This window comes from Leptinotarsa decemlineata, unplaced genomic scaffold (assembly GCF_025532065.1).
Source record: "Leptinotarsa decemlineata unplaced genomic scaffold, Ldec_3_MD MMD2_tig00026358_RagTag_RagTag, whole genome shotgun sequence".
NCBI lineage: Eukaryota > Metazoa > Arthropoda > Insecta > Coleoptera > Chrysomelidae > Leptinotarsa > Leptinotarsa decemlineata.
Genome location: NW_027412703.1, coordinates 7360194 through 7373614, shown reverse-complemented (window position 1 = coordinate 7373614; position 13421 = coordinate 7360194). Strand labels below are relative to the sequence as shown.

General features: G+C 32.9%; 1 protein-coding gene and 1 long non-coding RNA gene across 2 annotated transcripts in view; both read right to left on the bottom strand.

The window, feature by feature from the left end:
- Window positions 1–13421, bottom strand: part of stg1 (stargazin-like protein) — a 323672-nt gene that overhangs the window by 109633 nt on the left and 200618 nt on the right. The window lies entirely within an intron of this gene.
- On the bottom strand, window positions 1096–1957 carry LOC141486608 (uncharacterized). The gene is made up of 3 exons (XR_012467948.1): window positions 1813–1957; window positions 1670–1757; window positions 1096–1610 (listed from the first exon to the last, which is right to left on the bottom strand). It is a non-coding gene; the product is annotated as an uncharacterized lncRNA (long non-coding RNA).

Genomic DNA, 13421 nt, shown 5'->3' with positions numbered 1-13421 from the left:
TGTCAAAGCTGCTTCAAATGGGCTCATGTTGAATGTGCTAATTGTGAAAGAAATCCGTATGTTTGTGTCTTTTGCATTGATAAATAATTTGTTGTATGTTTTTCCAGATGAGAATTTTTTTATGTGCATAAGAGACGCACCTTTTCATTAGATATACTTTTTGCATTTCCATAAATAAATATTTCGCAAAAAAAAAACAAAATTTAAAAACTTATTTTGAAATTTTACATATTAAATTGAATATCCCATATTGCGAACATAGTGTACCTACCCCATACTAGGATATCATATGTCTCTAATATGGGGTAGCGCACATATTTTCATCTGCTTTTTTCAAAAACACGTTTCTTCTTATTAAATGTTTGATAGTATATCCTGCGAAATATGAAATATGGAAATAATACCTGAAACTACCTCCATATTTTTATTGTGGTGTTTTGAAAAAAACTACCCCATATTAGGAGACTTTCCTCTAGTTATTTCCCACATAGCAATAGATATTCCAGGAATATTTCATGAATATACATTCAAGGATATTGTATTATGCTATGAATATGCCATGAATATAGATATCTCCTGTAGAATATTCCCTGGAAGTGCTCCTGGCGAACCTTTGATACATTCTAAGAATATTCTTTGGGGATATTCTTGGAATATCTTGAAATATTCTTAGAATATGTAAGGTATATTCTATTAAGAATATTCCGAGAGTAGAATCCGAGGAATATTCATAAAATATTGGGGATATTCATAACTTATTGTAGGAATATAAAATAGGGAATCACCATAGAATATTCTAAAAATATATTTTATGAATATCCTAGGAATATTTGGAATATTCCAAGAATGTGACGAGTATATGCTAGTAGGCATATATATATATATATATATATATATATATATATATATATATATATATATATATATATATATATATATATATATATATATATATATATATAGTAATAAAATACATAATATTCATAAATACATTTATTTCAGAAACAATATACATTGAAATACTTGACGTTTCTACAAATATTGAAAATAAAAAATCTAATTCGAGATATTTATTCACTGAATAAAATATTCCTGAATATTGTCATGTTACAAATATTACAAATTAGGATGTCCCTACTCTCAAAAAAATGTACACTGAAAAATATACTAAAATAACAACTCTCTGAATTCATCGGCGCTAATTGAAAAATAATAAATATATCATTTCATTCAAGAAGAAAAAATGTATAACATCAAGAAATGAGTGAGATATAGGTTTCTCACTTCAAAAAATAAACCCACAAATAAATTATTTCAAATGAATTTCACTTACTCAAAGTTATCCAAACTTTGCTCACCAGAAGAGTTTTCCTGATATTTGTCCAACATTAACGTTCATTATTACTATTTGAAAGTGGCACAATAAAATTGGAATAAAAATCAAATAGATATTTTTCTCATAGGTTCCTCATGAACATTTACAACTTTTTATGACTTGGAGAGCAACTTGCATTCCCTTGTTGAAAAGTACTCATTACGTTTTTAGTTTCTTGGCGCACCGTCTTGTACCGGGTACCACTCCGTTTCCTTTTTGGGCATATTGATACTATCTTGAAAAAAAAAATTATAAAAATTATGAAAACAAATGATACAAAAGTCATTCACTTACTTTTCTCTACTGAAGATACACAACTAAAATCACTCTAGTTTATAAACATGTCAAACCAACAAATCCCACACACGAACTTTCCTCGGGCCTGAAATGAGGTATTGTACGTTAAGCATCGTGGCTACATTATGTCATTTACTTACTTTTCTTAAAGACTGAATATGTAACTTCGCTGTGCTGCAAATTGGACAGCCTCAAACTATAAATGGTACTCTGAACATGAGAGAATTATACTTTGATACTGACACCAATACGCCATACATTACACACGCAAACCTGCCATGTCAACCGCCATGTTAAATCAAATGTCGATTTCAACGCAAAGCTGCCAAGCGATGTCTGTCGTGCGCTACACTTCAATTGACCAATAAGAAACGTCCAACAGTTCACTTCCCAATTTCTCTGTTGCCAGGATTTGTCGCTTTGTAATTGAATAATTTCAGTTACAAAAAGACAAATAGGATGAGAATAAACCGATTCATTGATGCATTGGTTCATTTATTGGCCCATTCGAATTTTTTTGTCGTTTCCAACAGTTAGAATCTTCGCGTTAAGTTCAAAAAGTTAGGTTATGCATTCGATTAAAATCTTCAAATATTTTTGTTTTTAATAATATTGAATTATTTCAATACGTTATCATAAGATAATTCAAAATTCCAGTAATACATATAATACAATATTCCAAAATATACCGTGGGGATATATTCTAAGAATATACCATTTGGTATATTCGATCGACATTATTCTTTAAATATTCACGGGAGAATAATCCATTTATAGATATTCTATGCACATTCTTTCGGGAACAATCCTGACATATTCATTCAAGCATATTCTATGAATATTCTAAAGGCATGTATGTATTCTAAGAATTTTCTATGAATATTTGGAATATATACGTTCGTTTTATGACATAGAGGGAATATTCCATGAATATCTGGTGCTGTGTGGGTTAATACTGAGGCAATAGGTATTACTTTTTTTATATAACTGAATTCGTTTTTCCCTTGATGAATTGAAATATCAACAAGTAACAATCAAGCAATAAAATCGCAGTGCTTAGATTACTGACATGGAAATATTTGTCATTACTCCTTTCGTATCGGTATGAATGATTATTTTCCGTTTCCCTCACTGTATGTTTCGAAGCTGGTACTGAAAAGAGCGAGGTAAATAATGTTATTTCAAATGAACGATGGGGTTACTTGTAGGGTACCAGACACATGTTAGTAGTTGGCACACCTGGCAGACCAGCTGTTCCCTCCTGAGCAGCCGGCACACGGTTCCGAACAAAAGAAAACCTTCCCGGCCACCTTTTCTTACATGGATTCGTATTGGCGGTTCGATGAACAGTTGATCGAAAAGAACGAACATCTGCCCTAATATTCTTGCCGTGAAGACGATGGACGACTATCTTTTATTTCTGTATGGGGACTGCAACAATTCAGTTTCAGAGACCACTTACTAATAATTAATCTGTTTGGATTTTCAATTGTCGTTTATAGTGTATTCGAGTTCGGAAGCGCAGTAGGGCCACATACATTTTATTATTCGTTCCATGGAAATTACGACTTTGAATCTCGAAATTTCGACTTTACACTCGAAAGTACTACTTTTGAACTCGAAATTACTTACTACTCGAAAATTCGACTTTGATCTTGTAATTTCAATGTAACGAGATTGAAGTCGGAATTTAGAAATTACGAGATTGAAATCGAAATTTCTAGATTTAAACTCGCAATTTCCAAGAAACAAATAATAAAAATCAGTGGCGTAGCGTGTGTATCGGCTGCCCGAGCGGAAGACAATTTTGCCGCCCTCTTAATTAGGTTTCAATTTGATGTATACTATACGTATAATATAATTCTATATAATTCTAGAGAACTTATGATGCACTGTTTGGAACCTTTGGTGTAGTAATGAATATTACTGGAGTTTTTTCCCAACACCAAATCGTTATTTTTAACAACTCGACACGTGTTTCGCTCACCAAGTGATCATCTTCAAAGAGGAAGATTAAAACTAAGAACTAGTGAGAGCTAATCCTATTTATGCTATAAAGGTAACCCATACAGGTAAACCATCCAGGCGTACCAACCATACAGGTATACCAACCTAAATTAATTTTACAATTATTTTACAATATATGTTTATATACAACAATTTTCAGCTATATAAAAATTAATTTCACAATATTGCCTATCCAAATTTATTTTTGCAATGTGTCCTTATGTAGTAATCAGTAAACCCAGTAACATTATTTTATTTTATTTTAACAAGCCATATAGTATGCTCTTTGGTATAGGTCCGTCATCGTTATTCCTAATATTATTGTGTTTACTTATTTCTACACTCTCATAGGCATCTAGTTGCCTGTTGTTGCCTTCCAAAAGACAAAAGACAAAGTCGAGATTTCGGAAAACTCTGGAATTTACGAAATTGAATGTAAGGACTGCGATGCAAAATATTATGGACAGACAAAAAGATCTATTGAAGTAAGATATAAGGAACACATAGCACACTTAAAATATGGAAGACCAGAAAAATCAGCAGTCGCTCATCATATTTTGCAACAAAACCATTACATAGACTTCAGTTCATTAAGATTAGTTAGACAAGTTAACAACAACAGGCAACTAGATGCCTATGAGAGTGTAGAAATATGTAAACACAATAGGTTCGTTCCAACCTTGAGTCACCAACAGATTTCCAACAGTTTGTAAATCGTTCTCAACGCGCATGTCTGGTAGATATTGGTTTCTGATTAATTTGAAATTTCTGATTGGAACAGCTGATAGTTCAACTGAAGTTTGGCATGGAATTTCAACATAACCTTTAAAAATAAATCGAATCAAGTGTATTTCTGGAGAGTAGTAGTAGTAGTAGTAGACTTTATTTTAGGAATCCTAATATACAATATATAGTTATGGATATATGAATAATTAATATACGTATATAATTTTACAGTGCGTCATGTATTATAATTTGATATATTCTAACAATAACTTTTTGAATACTTTTAAGGAATTTACATGTTTTATTTCATCAGGTAACTTATTGAAACTATCTAGACCTTTAAAGAACAATGAATTCATTCCACTCTTATAGTTTGTTCGGGATCTATTAAATGTATTACATGTTCTTGTGTTATATGAATGAATGTCACTATTTCGAACTAAATATCTGCTAAGATAGGTTGGTTGTATCCCACTCGTGATTTTGAAAATAAAAATCATGCTCAAACAATACAGTCTTTTATGTACCGGCTGCCACTGTGGGGTATTCAACATAGATTCAATAGGGGTATACTGGTTGCATCTCAAAATGATTCTCATACCTCGATTTTGTAGTTTCTGCAACTGTCCCATTTGATTTTGGTTGAATAGATACATCAGTGTGGCACAGTAGTCAAAGTGTGGCCTCATTATGCAGTTGTAACATGTTAGTGTAGCAAAGGTTGATAAAGATTTTGAAATTCTAGAGAAAAAATACATTTTCTTACATATATTTGTAATGGTATATTGGGCATGCTTATTCAAATTTAATTGATGGTCTATAATGAATCCAAGGTACTTAATTTCATTCCCTTAATCTTCCTTCCCTATGTCAATGACTTGCCTCATAACATAAAGGACGGTAGAGTTTTCATGTATGCTGATGACACCTCTATTGTGGTGTCTGACACTGATCGCCAAAGACTACAGCAGAAAACTGACTCAGTTTTGAAAGATTTTGCGGATTACTGTATGCAGAATACACTAATAATGAATCAAAGTAAGACAGTAATAATTGAGTTTCACACAAAACATGGAATACCTTCTAATTTCACCTTCGAAGTCAATAATGATATTGTTGAAACCTCCACTTCATCTAAATTCTTATGAACGCTCATAGATTGTAACCTAACATGGGAGGATCAAATACAAATAGTATGTAAAAAAATCAACAAAAGCTTTTATATTTTGGCAACACTAAGAAATATTTTGAACACAGATTCATTATTACAGGTTTACTATGCATTTGTGTATTCCGCAATTTCCTACAATATTATAGTATGGGGTCAGGCATCAGACATAACAAGAATTTTTGTTGCTCAGAAAAGAATTATAAGGCTTATCTTTAACATTAGTAGTCGCCAATCATGCAGACAGGTTTTCAAAACTAAACGGATTCTCACGGTTACATCAATTTATTTAATGAAACTATTATCATATATTTTCAATAACAAACATTCATTTCCCATTAATAGTGATTCACATTCTTACAATACCAGAAATAAAAATGATATCAAATTGAACAAGCCCAAACACTCCTATTACAAAAAATCTCCCATCAATGCAGGCTGCCGTTTTTTTAACTGTCTTCCGAAAGAAATAAAATACACGGGATCCCTGGCGGTTTTTAAGTATAGACTTAGGGAACTCCTTATCAGAGAATGTTTCTATACTGTTGAGGAATTTGAATTATACTTTTCAATTTTGAGATGATATCGAAGTGTATTTTACATAGTCTATGTTAGTCATCATTGTGCTTGTTTCGTCCTGTTTGTCAATTAAAACTTAATGACACTGTTTTTGACTTATCCTATCTACTGTTAACAATAGTTGAAAGGATTAATAAATATTTTATTTTTATTTATTTTATTTTATTTATTTACAATTGTGAGTTGATTATTGAATATGCTGATATTAACGTCGTTAAAATCAATCTTTCTTCGATTCGAATTTGTTGTAACCCTCATTGCCTTAGATTTATTGATATTCAATTTGAGTTTATTCATTTGTAGATATAATTTAATGTTCTTTAAAGATATATTGATATTTTGTACAGCTTTTTTTAAATCACAGTTTTCCGTATATAGAAGGGTATCATCAGCAAATAAGAATAAAAGAAGATTGCAGTATTTTATATCTCTATTCTATTTACCAATCAACATGGACTGGGAGGTGAAAGTAGGTCACCGCAATAATTAATTTGTATAATTAAAGATGTTCATATATTAGGTTCACTTAAAGAATTCCTAAATTTTCCTGCGCCAGCAAATATATAATTTATTTTATAACAATTTTTGCAGGTTATGTTGTTTGCAAGTTGCATGAACATAAAACAGAAACAGTAATACGGAATACGCATGCGTCAGATTAATGGTTAGAAGATCATCCTCAAACCATTCTGATAGATTTCGAACAGGTTGGAATCTTGGATGGAACAGAAAACTGATAGTTTACTAATGGTTGGAAACTTACGTTGGAACGCAATCACATTACTGCGCAGAATCCTGACTGTCAGAAACTGTTTCTGATGCTGGTTGGAACGAACTTAATATTATGAATAACGATGACGGGCCTATACCAAAGAGCATACTATATAGCTTGTTAAAATAAAATAAAATAATGTTGTTGGGTTTACTGATTACTACATAAGGACACATTGCAAAAATGAATTTGGATATGCAATATTGTGAAATTAATTATTATATAGCTGAAAATTGTTTTATATAAACATATAATTTAAAATAATAGATATGCGAAATTGTAAAATCTATTTAGGTTGGTATACCTGTATGGTTGGTACGCCTGGATGGTTTACCTGTATGGGTTACCTTTATAGCATAAATAGGATTAGCTCCCACTAGTTCTTAGTTTTAATCTTCCTCTTTGAAGATGATCACTTGGTGATCGAAACACGTGTCGAGGTGTTAAAAATAACGATTTGGTGTTGGGAAAAAATCCAGTAATATTCAATTCTAAAGAACTTTTCGCCAAGAATCGTAATCATTATTTTGCATTACACAAGTTAGATTTTGAATAAAAAGTCCATTTGTTTTACAATCACGTTTATTAATACAAAAATAAATTCCTACTTCAATCATTGATATAACATATACATAGGTATTATTTATTCGACATGATTAAATAATTAGCGAACTGAATATAAAACGAAAATCAGTTTTTAATCAGAACTAGAATGATACTATCAAGTAATATTTGTATATTTTTGAAGAATAATATAGATAGATATTTGTTAGAGTTAAAAACAAAACCTCCGGCTTTAATTGAAAATTAAGGCGTCTACTTTTTTAAAGAGCAAAGTCTTTTATTGCATCATCAATGTCTATATCATCACACACCTCTTGTTCAATGACAAGAAAGACAAATTTGTTAGTCTTAGAGTACTCATTGTCGACCTTAAATAATGTTTAATCAATTTCAAATTCGAAAAACTTCTCTCACAGCTGGTATTGCTTACGACAACTGTAAAAAATATTCGCATCATGATTAAAGTATTGGGCAGAATGTCTTTCAACTTATATTTTACAATTAACTTCAATAATTCAACTGAGTCTGCATTAATTAATTTATTTTCGTTTCTAGGTTTGAAGGTCCGGTTGACTGTGATGAATTTAAGTTTAATGTAGAATCTGACGACTCAGGAACAACACTTTTTACATATTTAGGTAAAGCCCCTTCTCTTGCTCTAATATTTTCCAACTTAGCTCTTCACTCATTACGGTAAGATGTCCCACTTTCTTTTACTCTTCTTATTTTTGATGCTTGAATAAAAAAAATAGTAATGATGAAAGTTAGAGTTACAAAAGAAAATAACGAACATTTCAAAAACTAGGTATATTTCACAGCACATCTATCTATAGGCAAAAATCTGAAAACCGGAATTGAACAATTTCAAAAAAAGTGTACCCTGATCTGAAATTCGGTTTTCATACCTTATGTGTGTATTTTCAATTTTGATCCTAGTATAATAGGCAATAGAGTATATTTTCGTGATCGTAAAATAAGTCACAAACGGAGGTCCCATATTGCTACCTTCTTGTGGTTTTGAATTATTTAAAAATTAGCTTTCGTACTTAGCACTTTCAACTTTTTAGTATCAAATACTACACAAATTTTGCAATTATTAACAATAACGATAGCCAGAGAAAATAGATTTCTAATAGTAAAATTCGGTCACATACTTAAGCAAAAAAATTGAAACCCGGAACATTTCAACAAATTAGTCACTAATTAGTTTCACATTGAAAACAGAGTACCGTCTCCCGATGAAGACAATATGTTGTGTTCCCATTTCGTACTGAATTCTTTTTACGATTAGAAGATTTTTGCGAAAAATAGCGGTCACAAAACGGAATGTTCCGCTTGACTGAAATTTAATTTTTAATTTACGATTTTGATTTCTATTTATTTTTAATATAAAATAATAATATTGATACTTCTAATTGATAAACTCGACTTTTACGAATTTAATTGTATTTATAAACCATTCCCAATACACTTTTTTTGGAAATCATAGTTTTTCTGACCCTAGTTGGGAAGGGGACAGGTGGTCTTCAATATTTTAACATCTTCGTAAGTGTTATATTTAGTTAAGTAACGTCATAACCAAGGGTTCACTTTTTTTTAATTGCTCAAATATTTGTTCGGAACCCTGGGTATGCGAGTGTAAAACTCGTACATGACCGGATTTTAATAAATTAAAGCTTGAGCAACACATCAGACATTCCAACATTCAATTACATAAATAAAATATTTAATACTCACACCGTTGAATGTGGGTACACGTAGCGGAAAATTAAAATTATCACTAAGTTATCCAACAATTTTATAACCACTACACGTACTAATTTGCACAAAAGTCGAAGTAACGAAACATTGTGAACTGAACAACTGAAGATCCACGAATAAAAGTTTCTTTGAATTGTCAAAGCATCACGTACTTTCTCAAAGGGACGTAATAAACAATATTGAACTTAATAAATATGTAAAAGAAATCATTCCCGCTGATTGTAATCCAAGCAGATTCCAATCCAAGCACAAAATAAAATATTGGAAATCCCTGCAAGTCAGTATAGACGGTGTTACCATTCGTTACAAAATATCATTCAAAGAAAGGGGACTTTCCGAATTCGTCACAGAATAAGTAATGAATATATTTTATTATTTACTGTGAAAAATTTGCCGCCCCCTAATCAGTGTCGCCCGTGGCGGGCCGCACCCCCCGTCCCAACTACGCTACGCCAATGATAAAATTATGTGGGCCTACTGCACTTTCGTATTTGAAAGCATATGAACAATTTTTTTTTCAATTTTCAAAAATTTGAAAATTTTTACCAAATATGGAAAATGGAGTTATTTCAAGGAAACTGTGCTTGATTGAAAAAATTATTTCTGCCCAGAAACATAATTTTTGGTGAACTAGTTAGTGATCCAATAATTTTTCTGAAGAAAGGTTGGTTGGGTAACAGGATCATTTGAAAAAAATTATTTTCTTGTCATCGTTTCGAATTTAATTAAATTCTTCTTCAGAGCTCGAAAAGTGAATTCTTATTGTTAATATTACAATTTTATCTTTGTTTCATGTCGTTTTGTGTTGATTTAGTAGCTTTGTATGGTTGTTGCAATGTTTTTTATTTTATTTTTAATGTATCAAATATATCTAATGGTTTTTGAAATAGTAATATTACCACCAAGAAACTACTTTTCTAGCCCTGAAGAAGAATTCAATTGAAATCGTTGACAACGTTGTCAAGAAAACAATAGTTTTTCTAGGAGAAAATTGATTCTGTTGCCCAACTAACCTTTAAAAACTAACCATTATAATTTTCATTATAGTTTGAATGAATAGGAAAGTAAAAGAGCAGAAGTTGGTAGATTGCTCGCGTTCAGCCAATGCGGAATGTTCCTCCTGACGAAAATCAAGTAGTTTTCATAAAAGAGCTTTAAAACAACGCATTTTAAACTTATCATTTTAACCTTTTTCTTTAAAAAAATATTCAAATACTTAAAAAAGAGTAATTAAATAATGCATTCAACATTTAAAGGGATTCGTTTCTATTTCACCCTTTGGCAACATCGGTTATAGCTAATAAAGGACTGTTACCTGTATGAGACAAACGAAGATGACATATTTCAGAGGCGTGCATATTGTGCACCTAACCTGTCTTCCTCTATATGAATAAATTCAAAACAACTGTTGTTTATGTGGCTTGTGGAGGTGGTATTGAAATATAATTTATATTTTGATTTAAATGTTGATTTATAAAGATGATTTTCCTTTTTTAAAATGGAATATCTAGGTACGTATAAATTATTTCGACTTGATATAGGCGATGTTGCCAATATGTAAATTATAAACAAATTCCTTTAAAAATTAAAACCCAACATTTGAAACATCAAATTGAATACTTTTCGAAGTGAATTTGAAAAACTCATAAATCAAACTCAACTTTATTTTGTTCAAACTTGCACTTGCTGTAATAACCCAAATTGAGGAACATTCCCCATTCCCAAAAAGGGCAAAAAAATCTTTCAAATAACTATAGACCAGTCGCTTTGTTATCAGTGATATCAAAAATCATGGACAAAGTCGTAAAACACCATATCCTCAAATATTTGGAGGACTTCAACATCTTGAGCGATCGTCAATATAGCTTTCGGAAACAAAAACCAACAGGCGACCTTCTATTGTATGTCACCCATATTTGGAATAACGCAATCGAGAACTATGGAGAATCAAGAGCTGTTGTCCTTCATATTCATGAGGCCTTTGACCGTGTGTGGCAGAGGGTTTGCTGGCCAAACTTCGATGATATGCCTTGTCGGATCATTTCTGTATATGGCTCTTCAGTTTCCAGAAAGAACGTTCCCTGCAAGTGGCCGTCGATGAATATCTCTCGAATACTTTCACCATCAACGCTGATATTTTCCAGGGATCCATATTGTCTCCAACCCTCTCTTGATTGTATGTCAACGACTTATTGGAAAAAACAAAGAATCCAATATATTGCTCTGCTAACGACAGCACACTTGTCTCGTCATTCCTTTGGATTCCAGGACATCGGCTACGGAGGCACATCTTCACGGGCAGCAGGAAGTTGCATATCTTGATGAGGATTTAGAAGTAATTTTGAATTGAGGTGGAAGTAACCAGGTTCAATACAGCTATCCGCTAGGACTATACACATCCGTCTTTCAGGCGGAAGTGTATGCTATCTTGCAGTGTGCAAGGCTCATTGAATTGAGACCTCAAAGGAATGAGCGGATCAATATTTTTACAGGGGCTCTGACAAACCCGAAGGTGACATCAAAACTGGTCTGGAAATGCCATGAAGAACTGAATGAACTTGCAAACAGGAACAAATTAACTTTGTACTGGGTGCCAGAGCATTCAGGAATCACAGGTAATGATAAAGCTGATGAATGCGCTAGACACGGATCATCAACTTCATACATAGGTCTTGAACCAGCTCTGGGGGTACCAAAATCGGTGATACAAAACCAGATTAGGATATGGACTAATAAGAAGCACACAGAGTACTGGACAAAAGTACCTGGCAACAAACACAGTAGAATATTCATTAGGGAACCGTCCGAGAAAAGGACCGAAGAACTACTTCAATATAGTAGGGACCGGCTCAGAACAATTACAGGGTTACTAACCGGTCATTGTCCGCTTAGAGGTCACCTGAATAAAATGGGGCTATATAATGGAGACTTCAGCTGCAGATTATGCAACGAAAGGATAGAAACAGCTCTACCCATCTTATGCGAATGTGAGGCACTGAATCACAGGAGGCAGGCAATATATGGACGTATGAAATTGCGTCCAGAAGAATATGACTATCATCCAACACGAAATCTGTACAAACTAATACAGGGAACGAGACTGATGGAATGGGTGTCATGAGAAAATGGGAGAATAAACGCAATAAGCCCAAGAGGCTGCAGTGTTTTCTGGAGACTTTGACTGAATGGCAAGTCAGACACCTCCTAAGGCACCAAAAAAAATAGGTTCAATTCAATGTCACAAAAACACAGGCATCGGTTTTCTACAAGAAGATAAATGTCTCCGAACCGGATATAATGATGTCAGATCAGACAATTTCGCTTTTTGCTTCGATACGTTTGTTGGGGATTAAAATGGACACTAATATGTCTTGGCACAATCGTGTCGCTGGAATTGCAAAGGGTGCTTCACAAAAGCTTGGAACACTGTTCCGAACCAGAAAACTGTACACACCTCAGCAACTTTTGATGCTTTATAAAGGTCAGATCAGACCTTCTTAGGAGTATTGTTCTCATGTATGGAGTTTTAGCCCCAAACATACCATGAAGTTGCTGGATTCCATCCAGAAAAGAGCCATCCGCCTGATTGGAGACGCGAACATCACGTGCAACCCAGATAGCCTGAAGAATCTTCTATAGATGCCTCCACGGGAGGTGTCCAAGTGACTTGGCACATTTGATTCCACCAAGAGCTGTACATATCAGAAATACGCGACGGACTGTTGCTGCTCATCGTTTTGAGGTTCAACTCAGTACATCTCGAACTTCACTGTTCATTTAGGGGCCTGCGTTTATGTGAAGTAAACTTGCAGTATGGTTAACGTGTTGGTTTGTCTTTGACTGATCCATTTATCGGTTGAGGTACTCTACCGTCCGGGTTTAAAAGGATGTCATTAATTTATTTTCTATTATAGCCCGTATTTCCCATTCGGTTATTATTATTATTCTCATTTCCTGTACTTTGAGCATATATTCGTTTTGTTTTTTGTGTATTTTCTGTATATACTTCCTTGTGCTTTGAGAGCATCCAAGGATTTTCCTGTAGTGCTTGTGTTTTGTCCTTAAGAAAACAGAGATGATAGAGAAAATGGCATAACGATAAAATTAATGACCAAATTTATCTGGTTTGTAATAAAAAACTGAAATCTAGGCCCATCTATCTTCTGGTTATA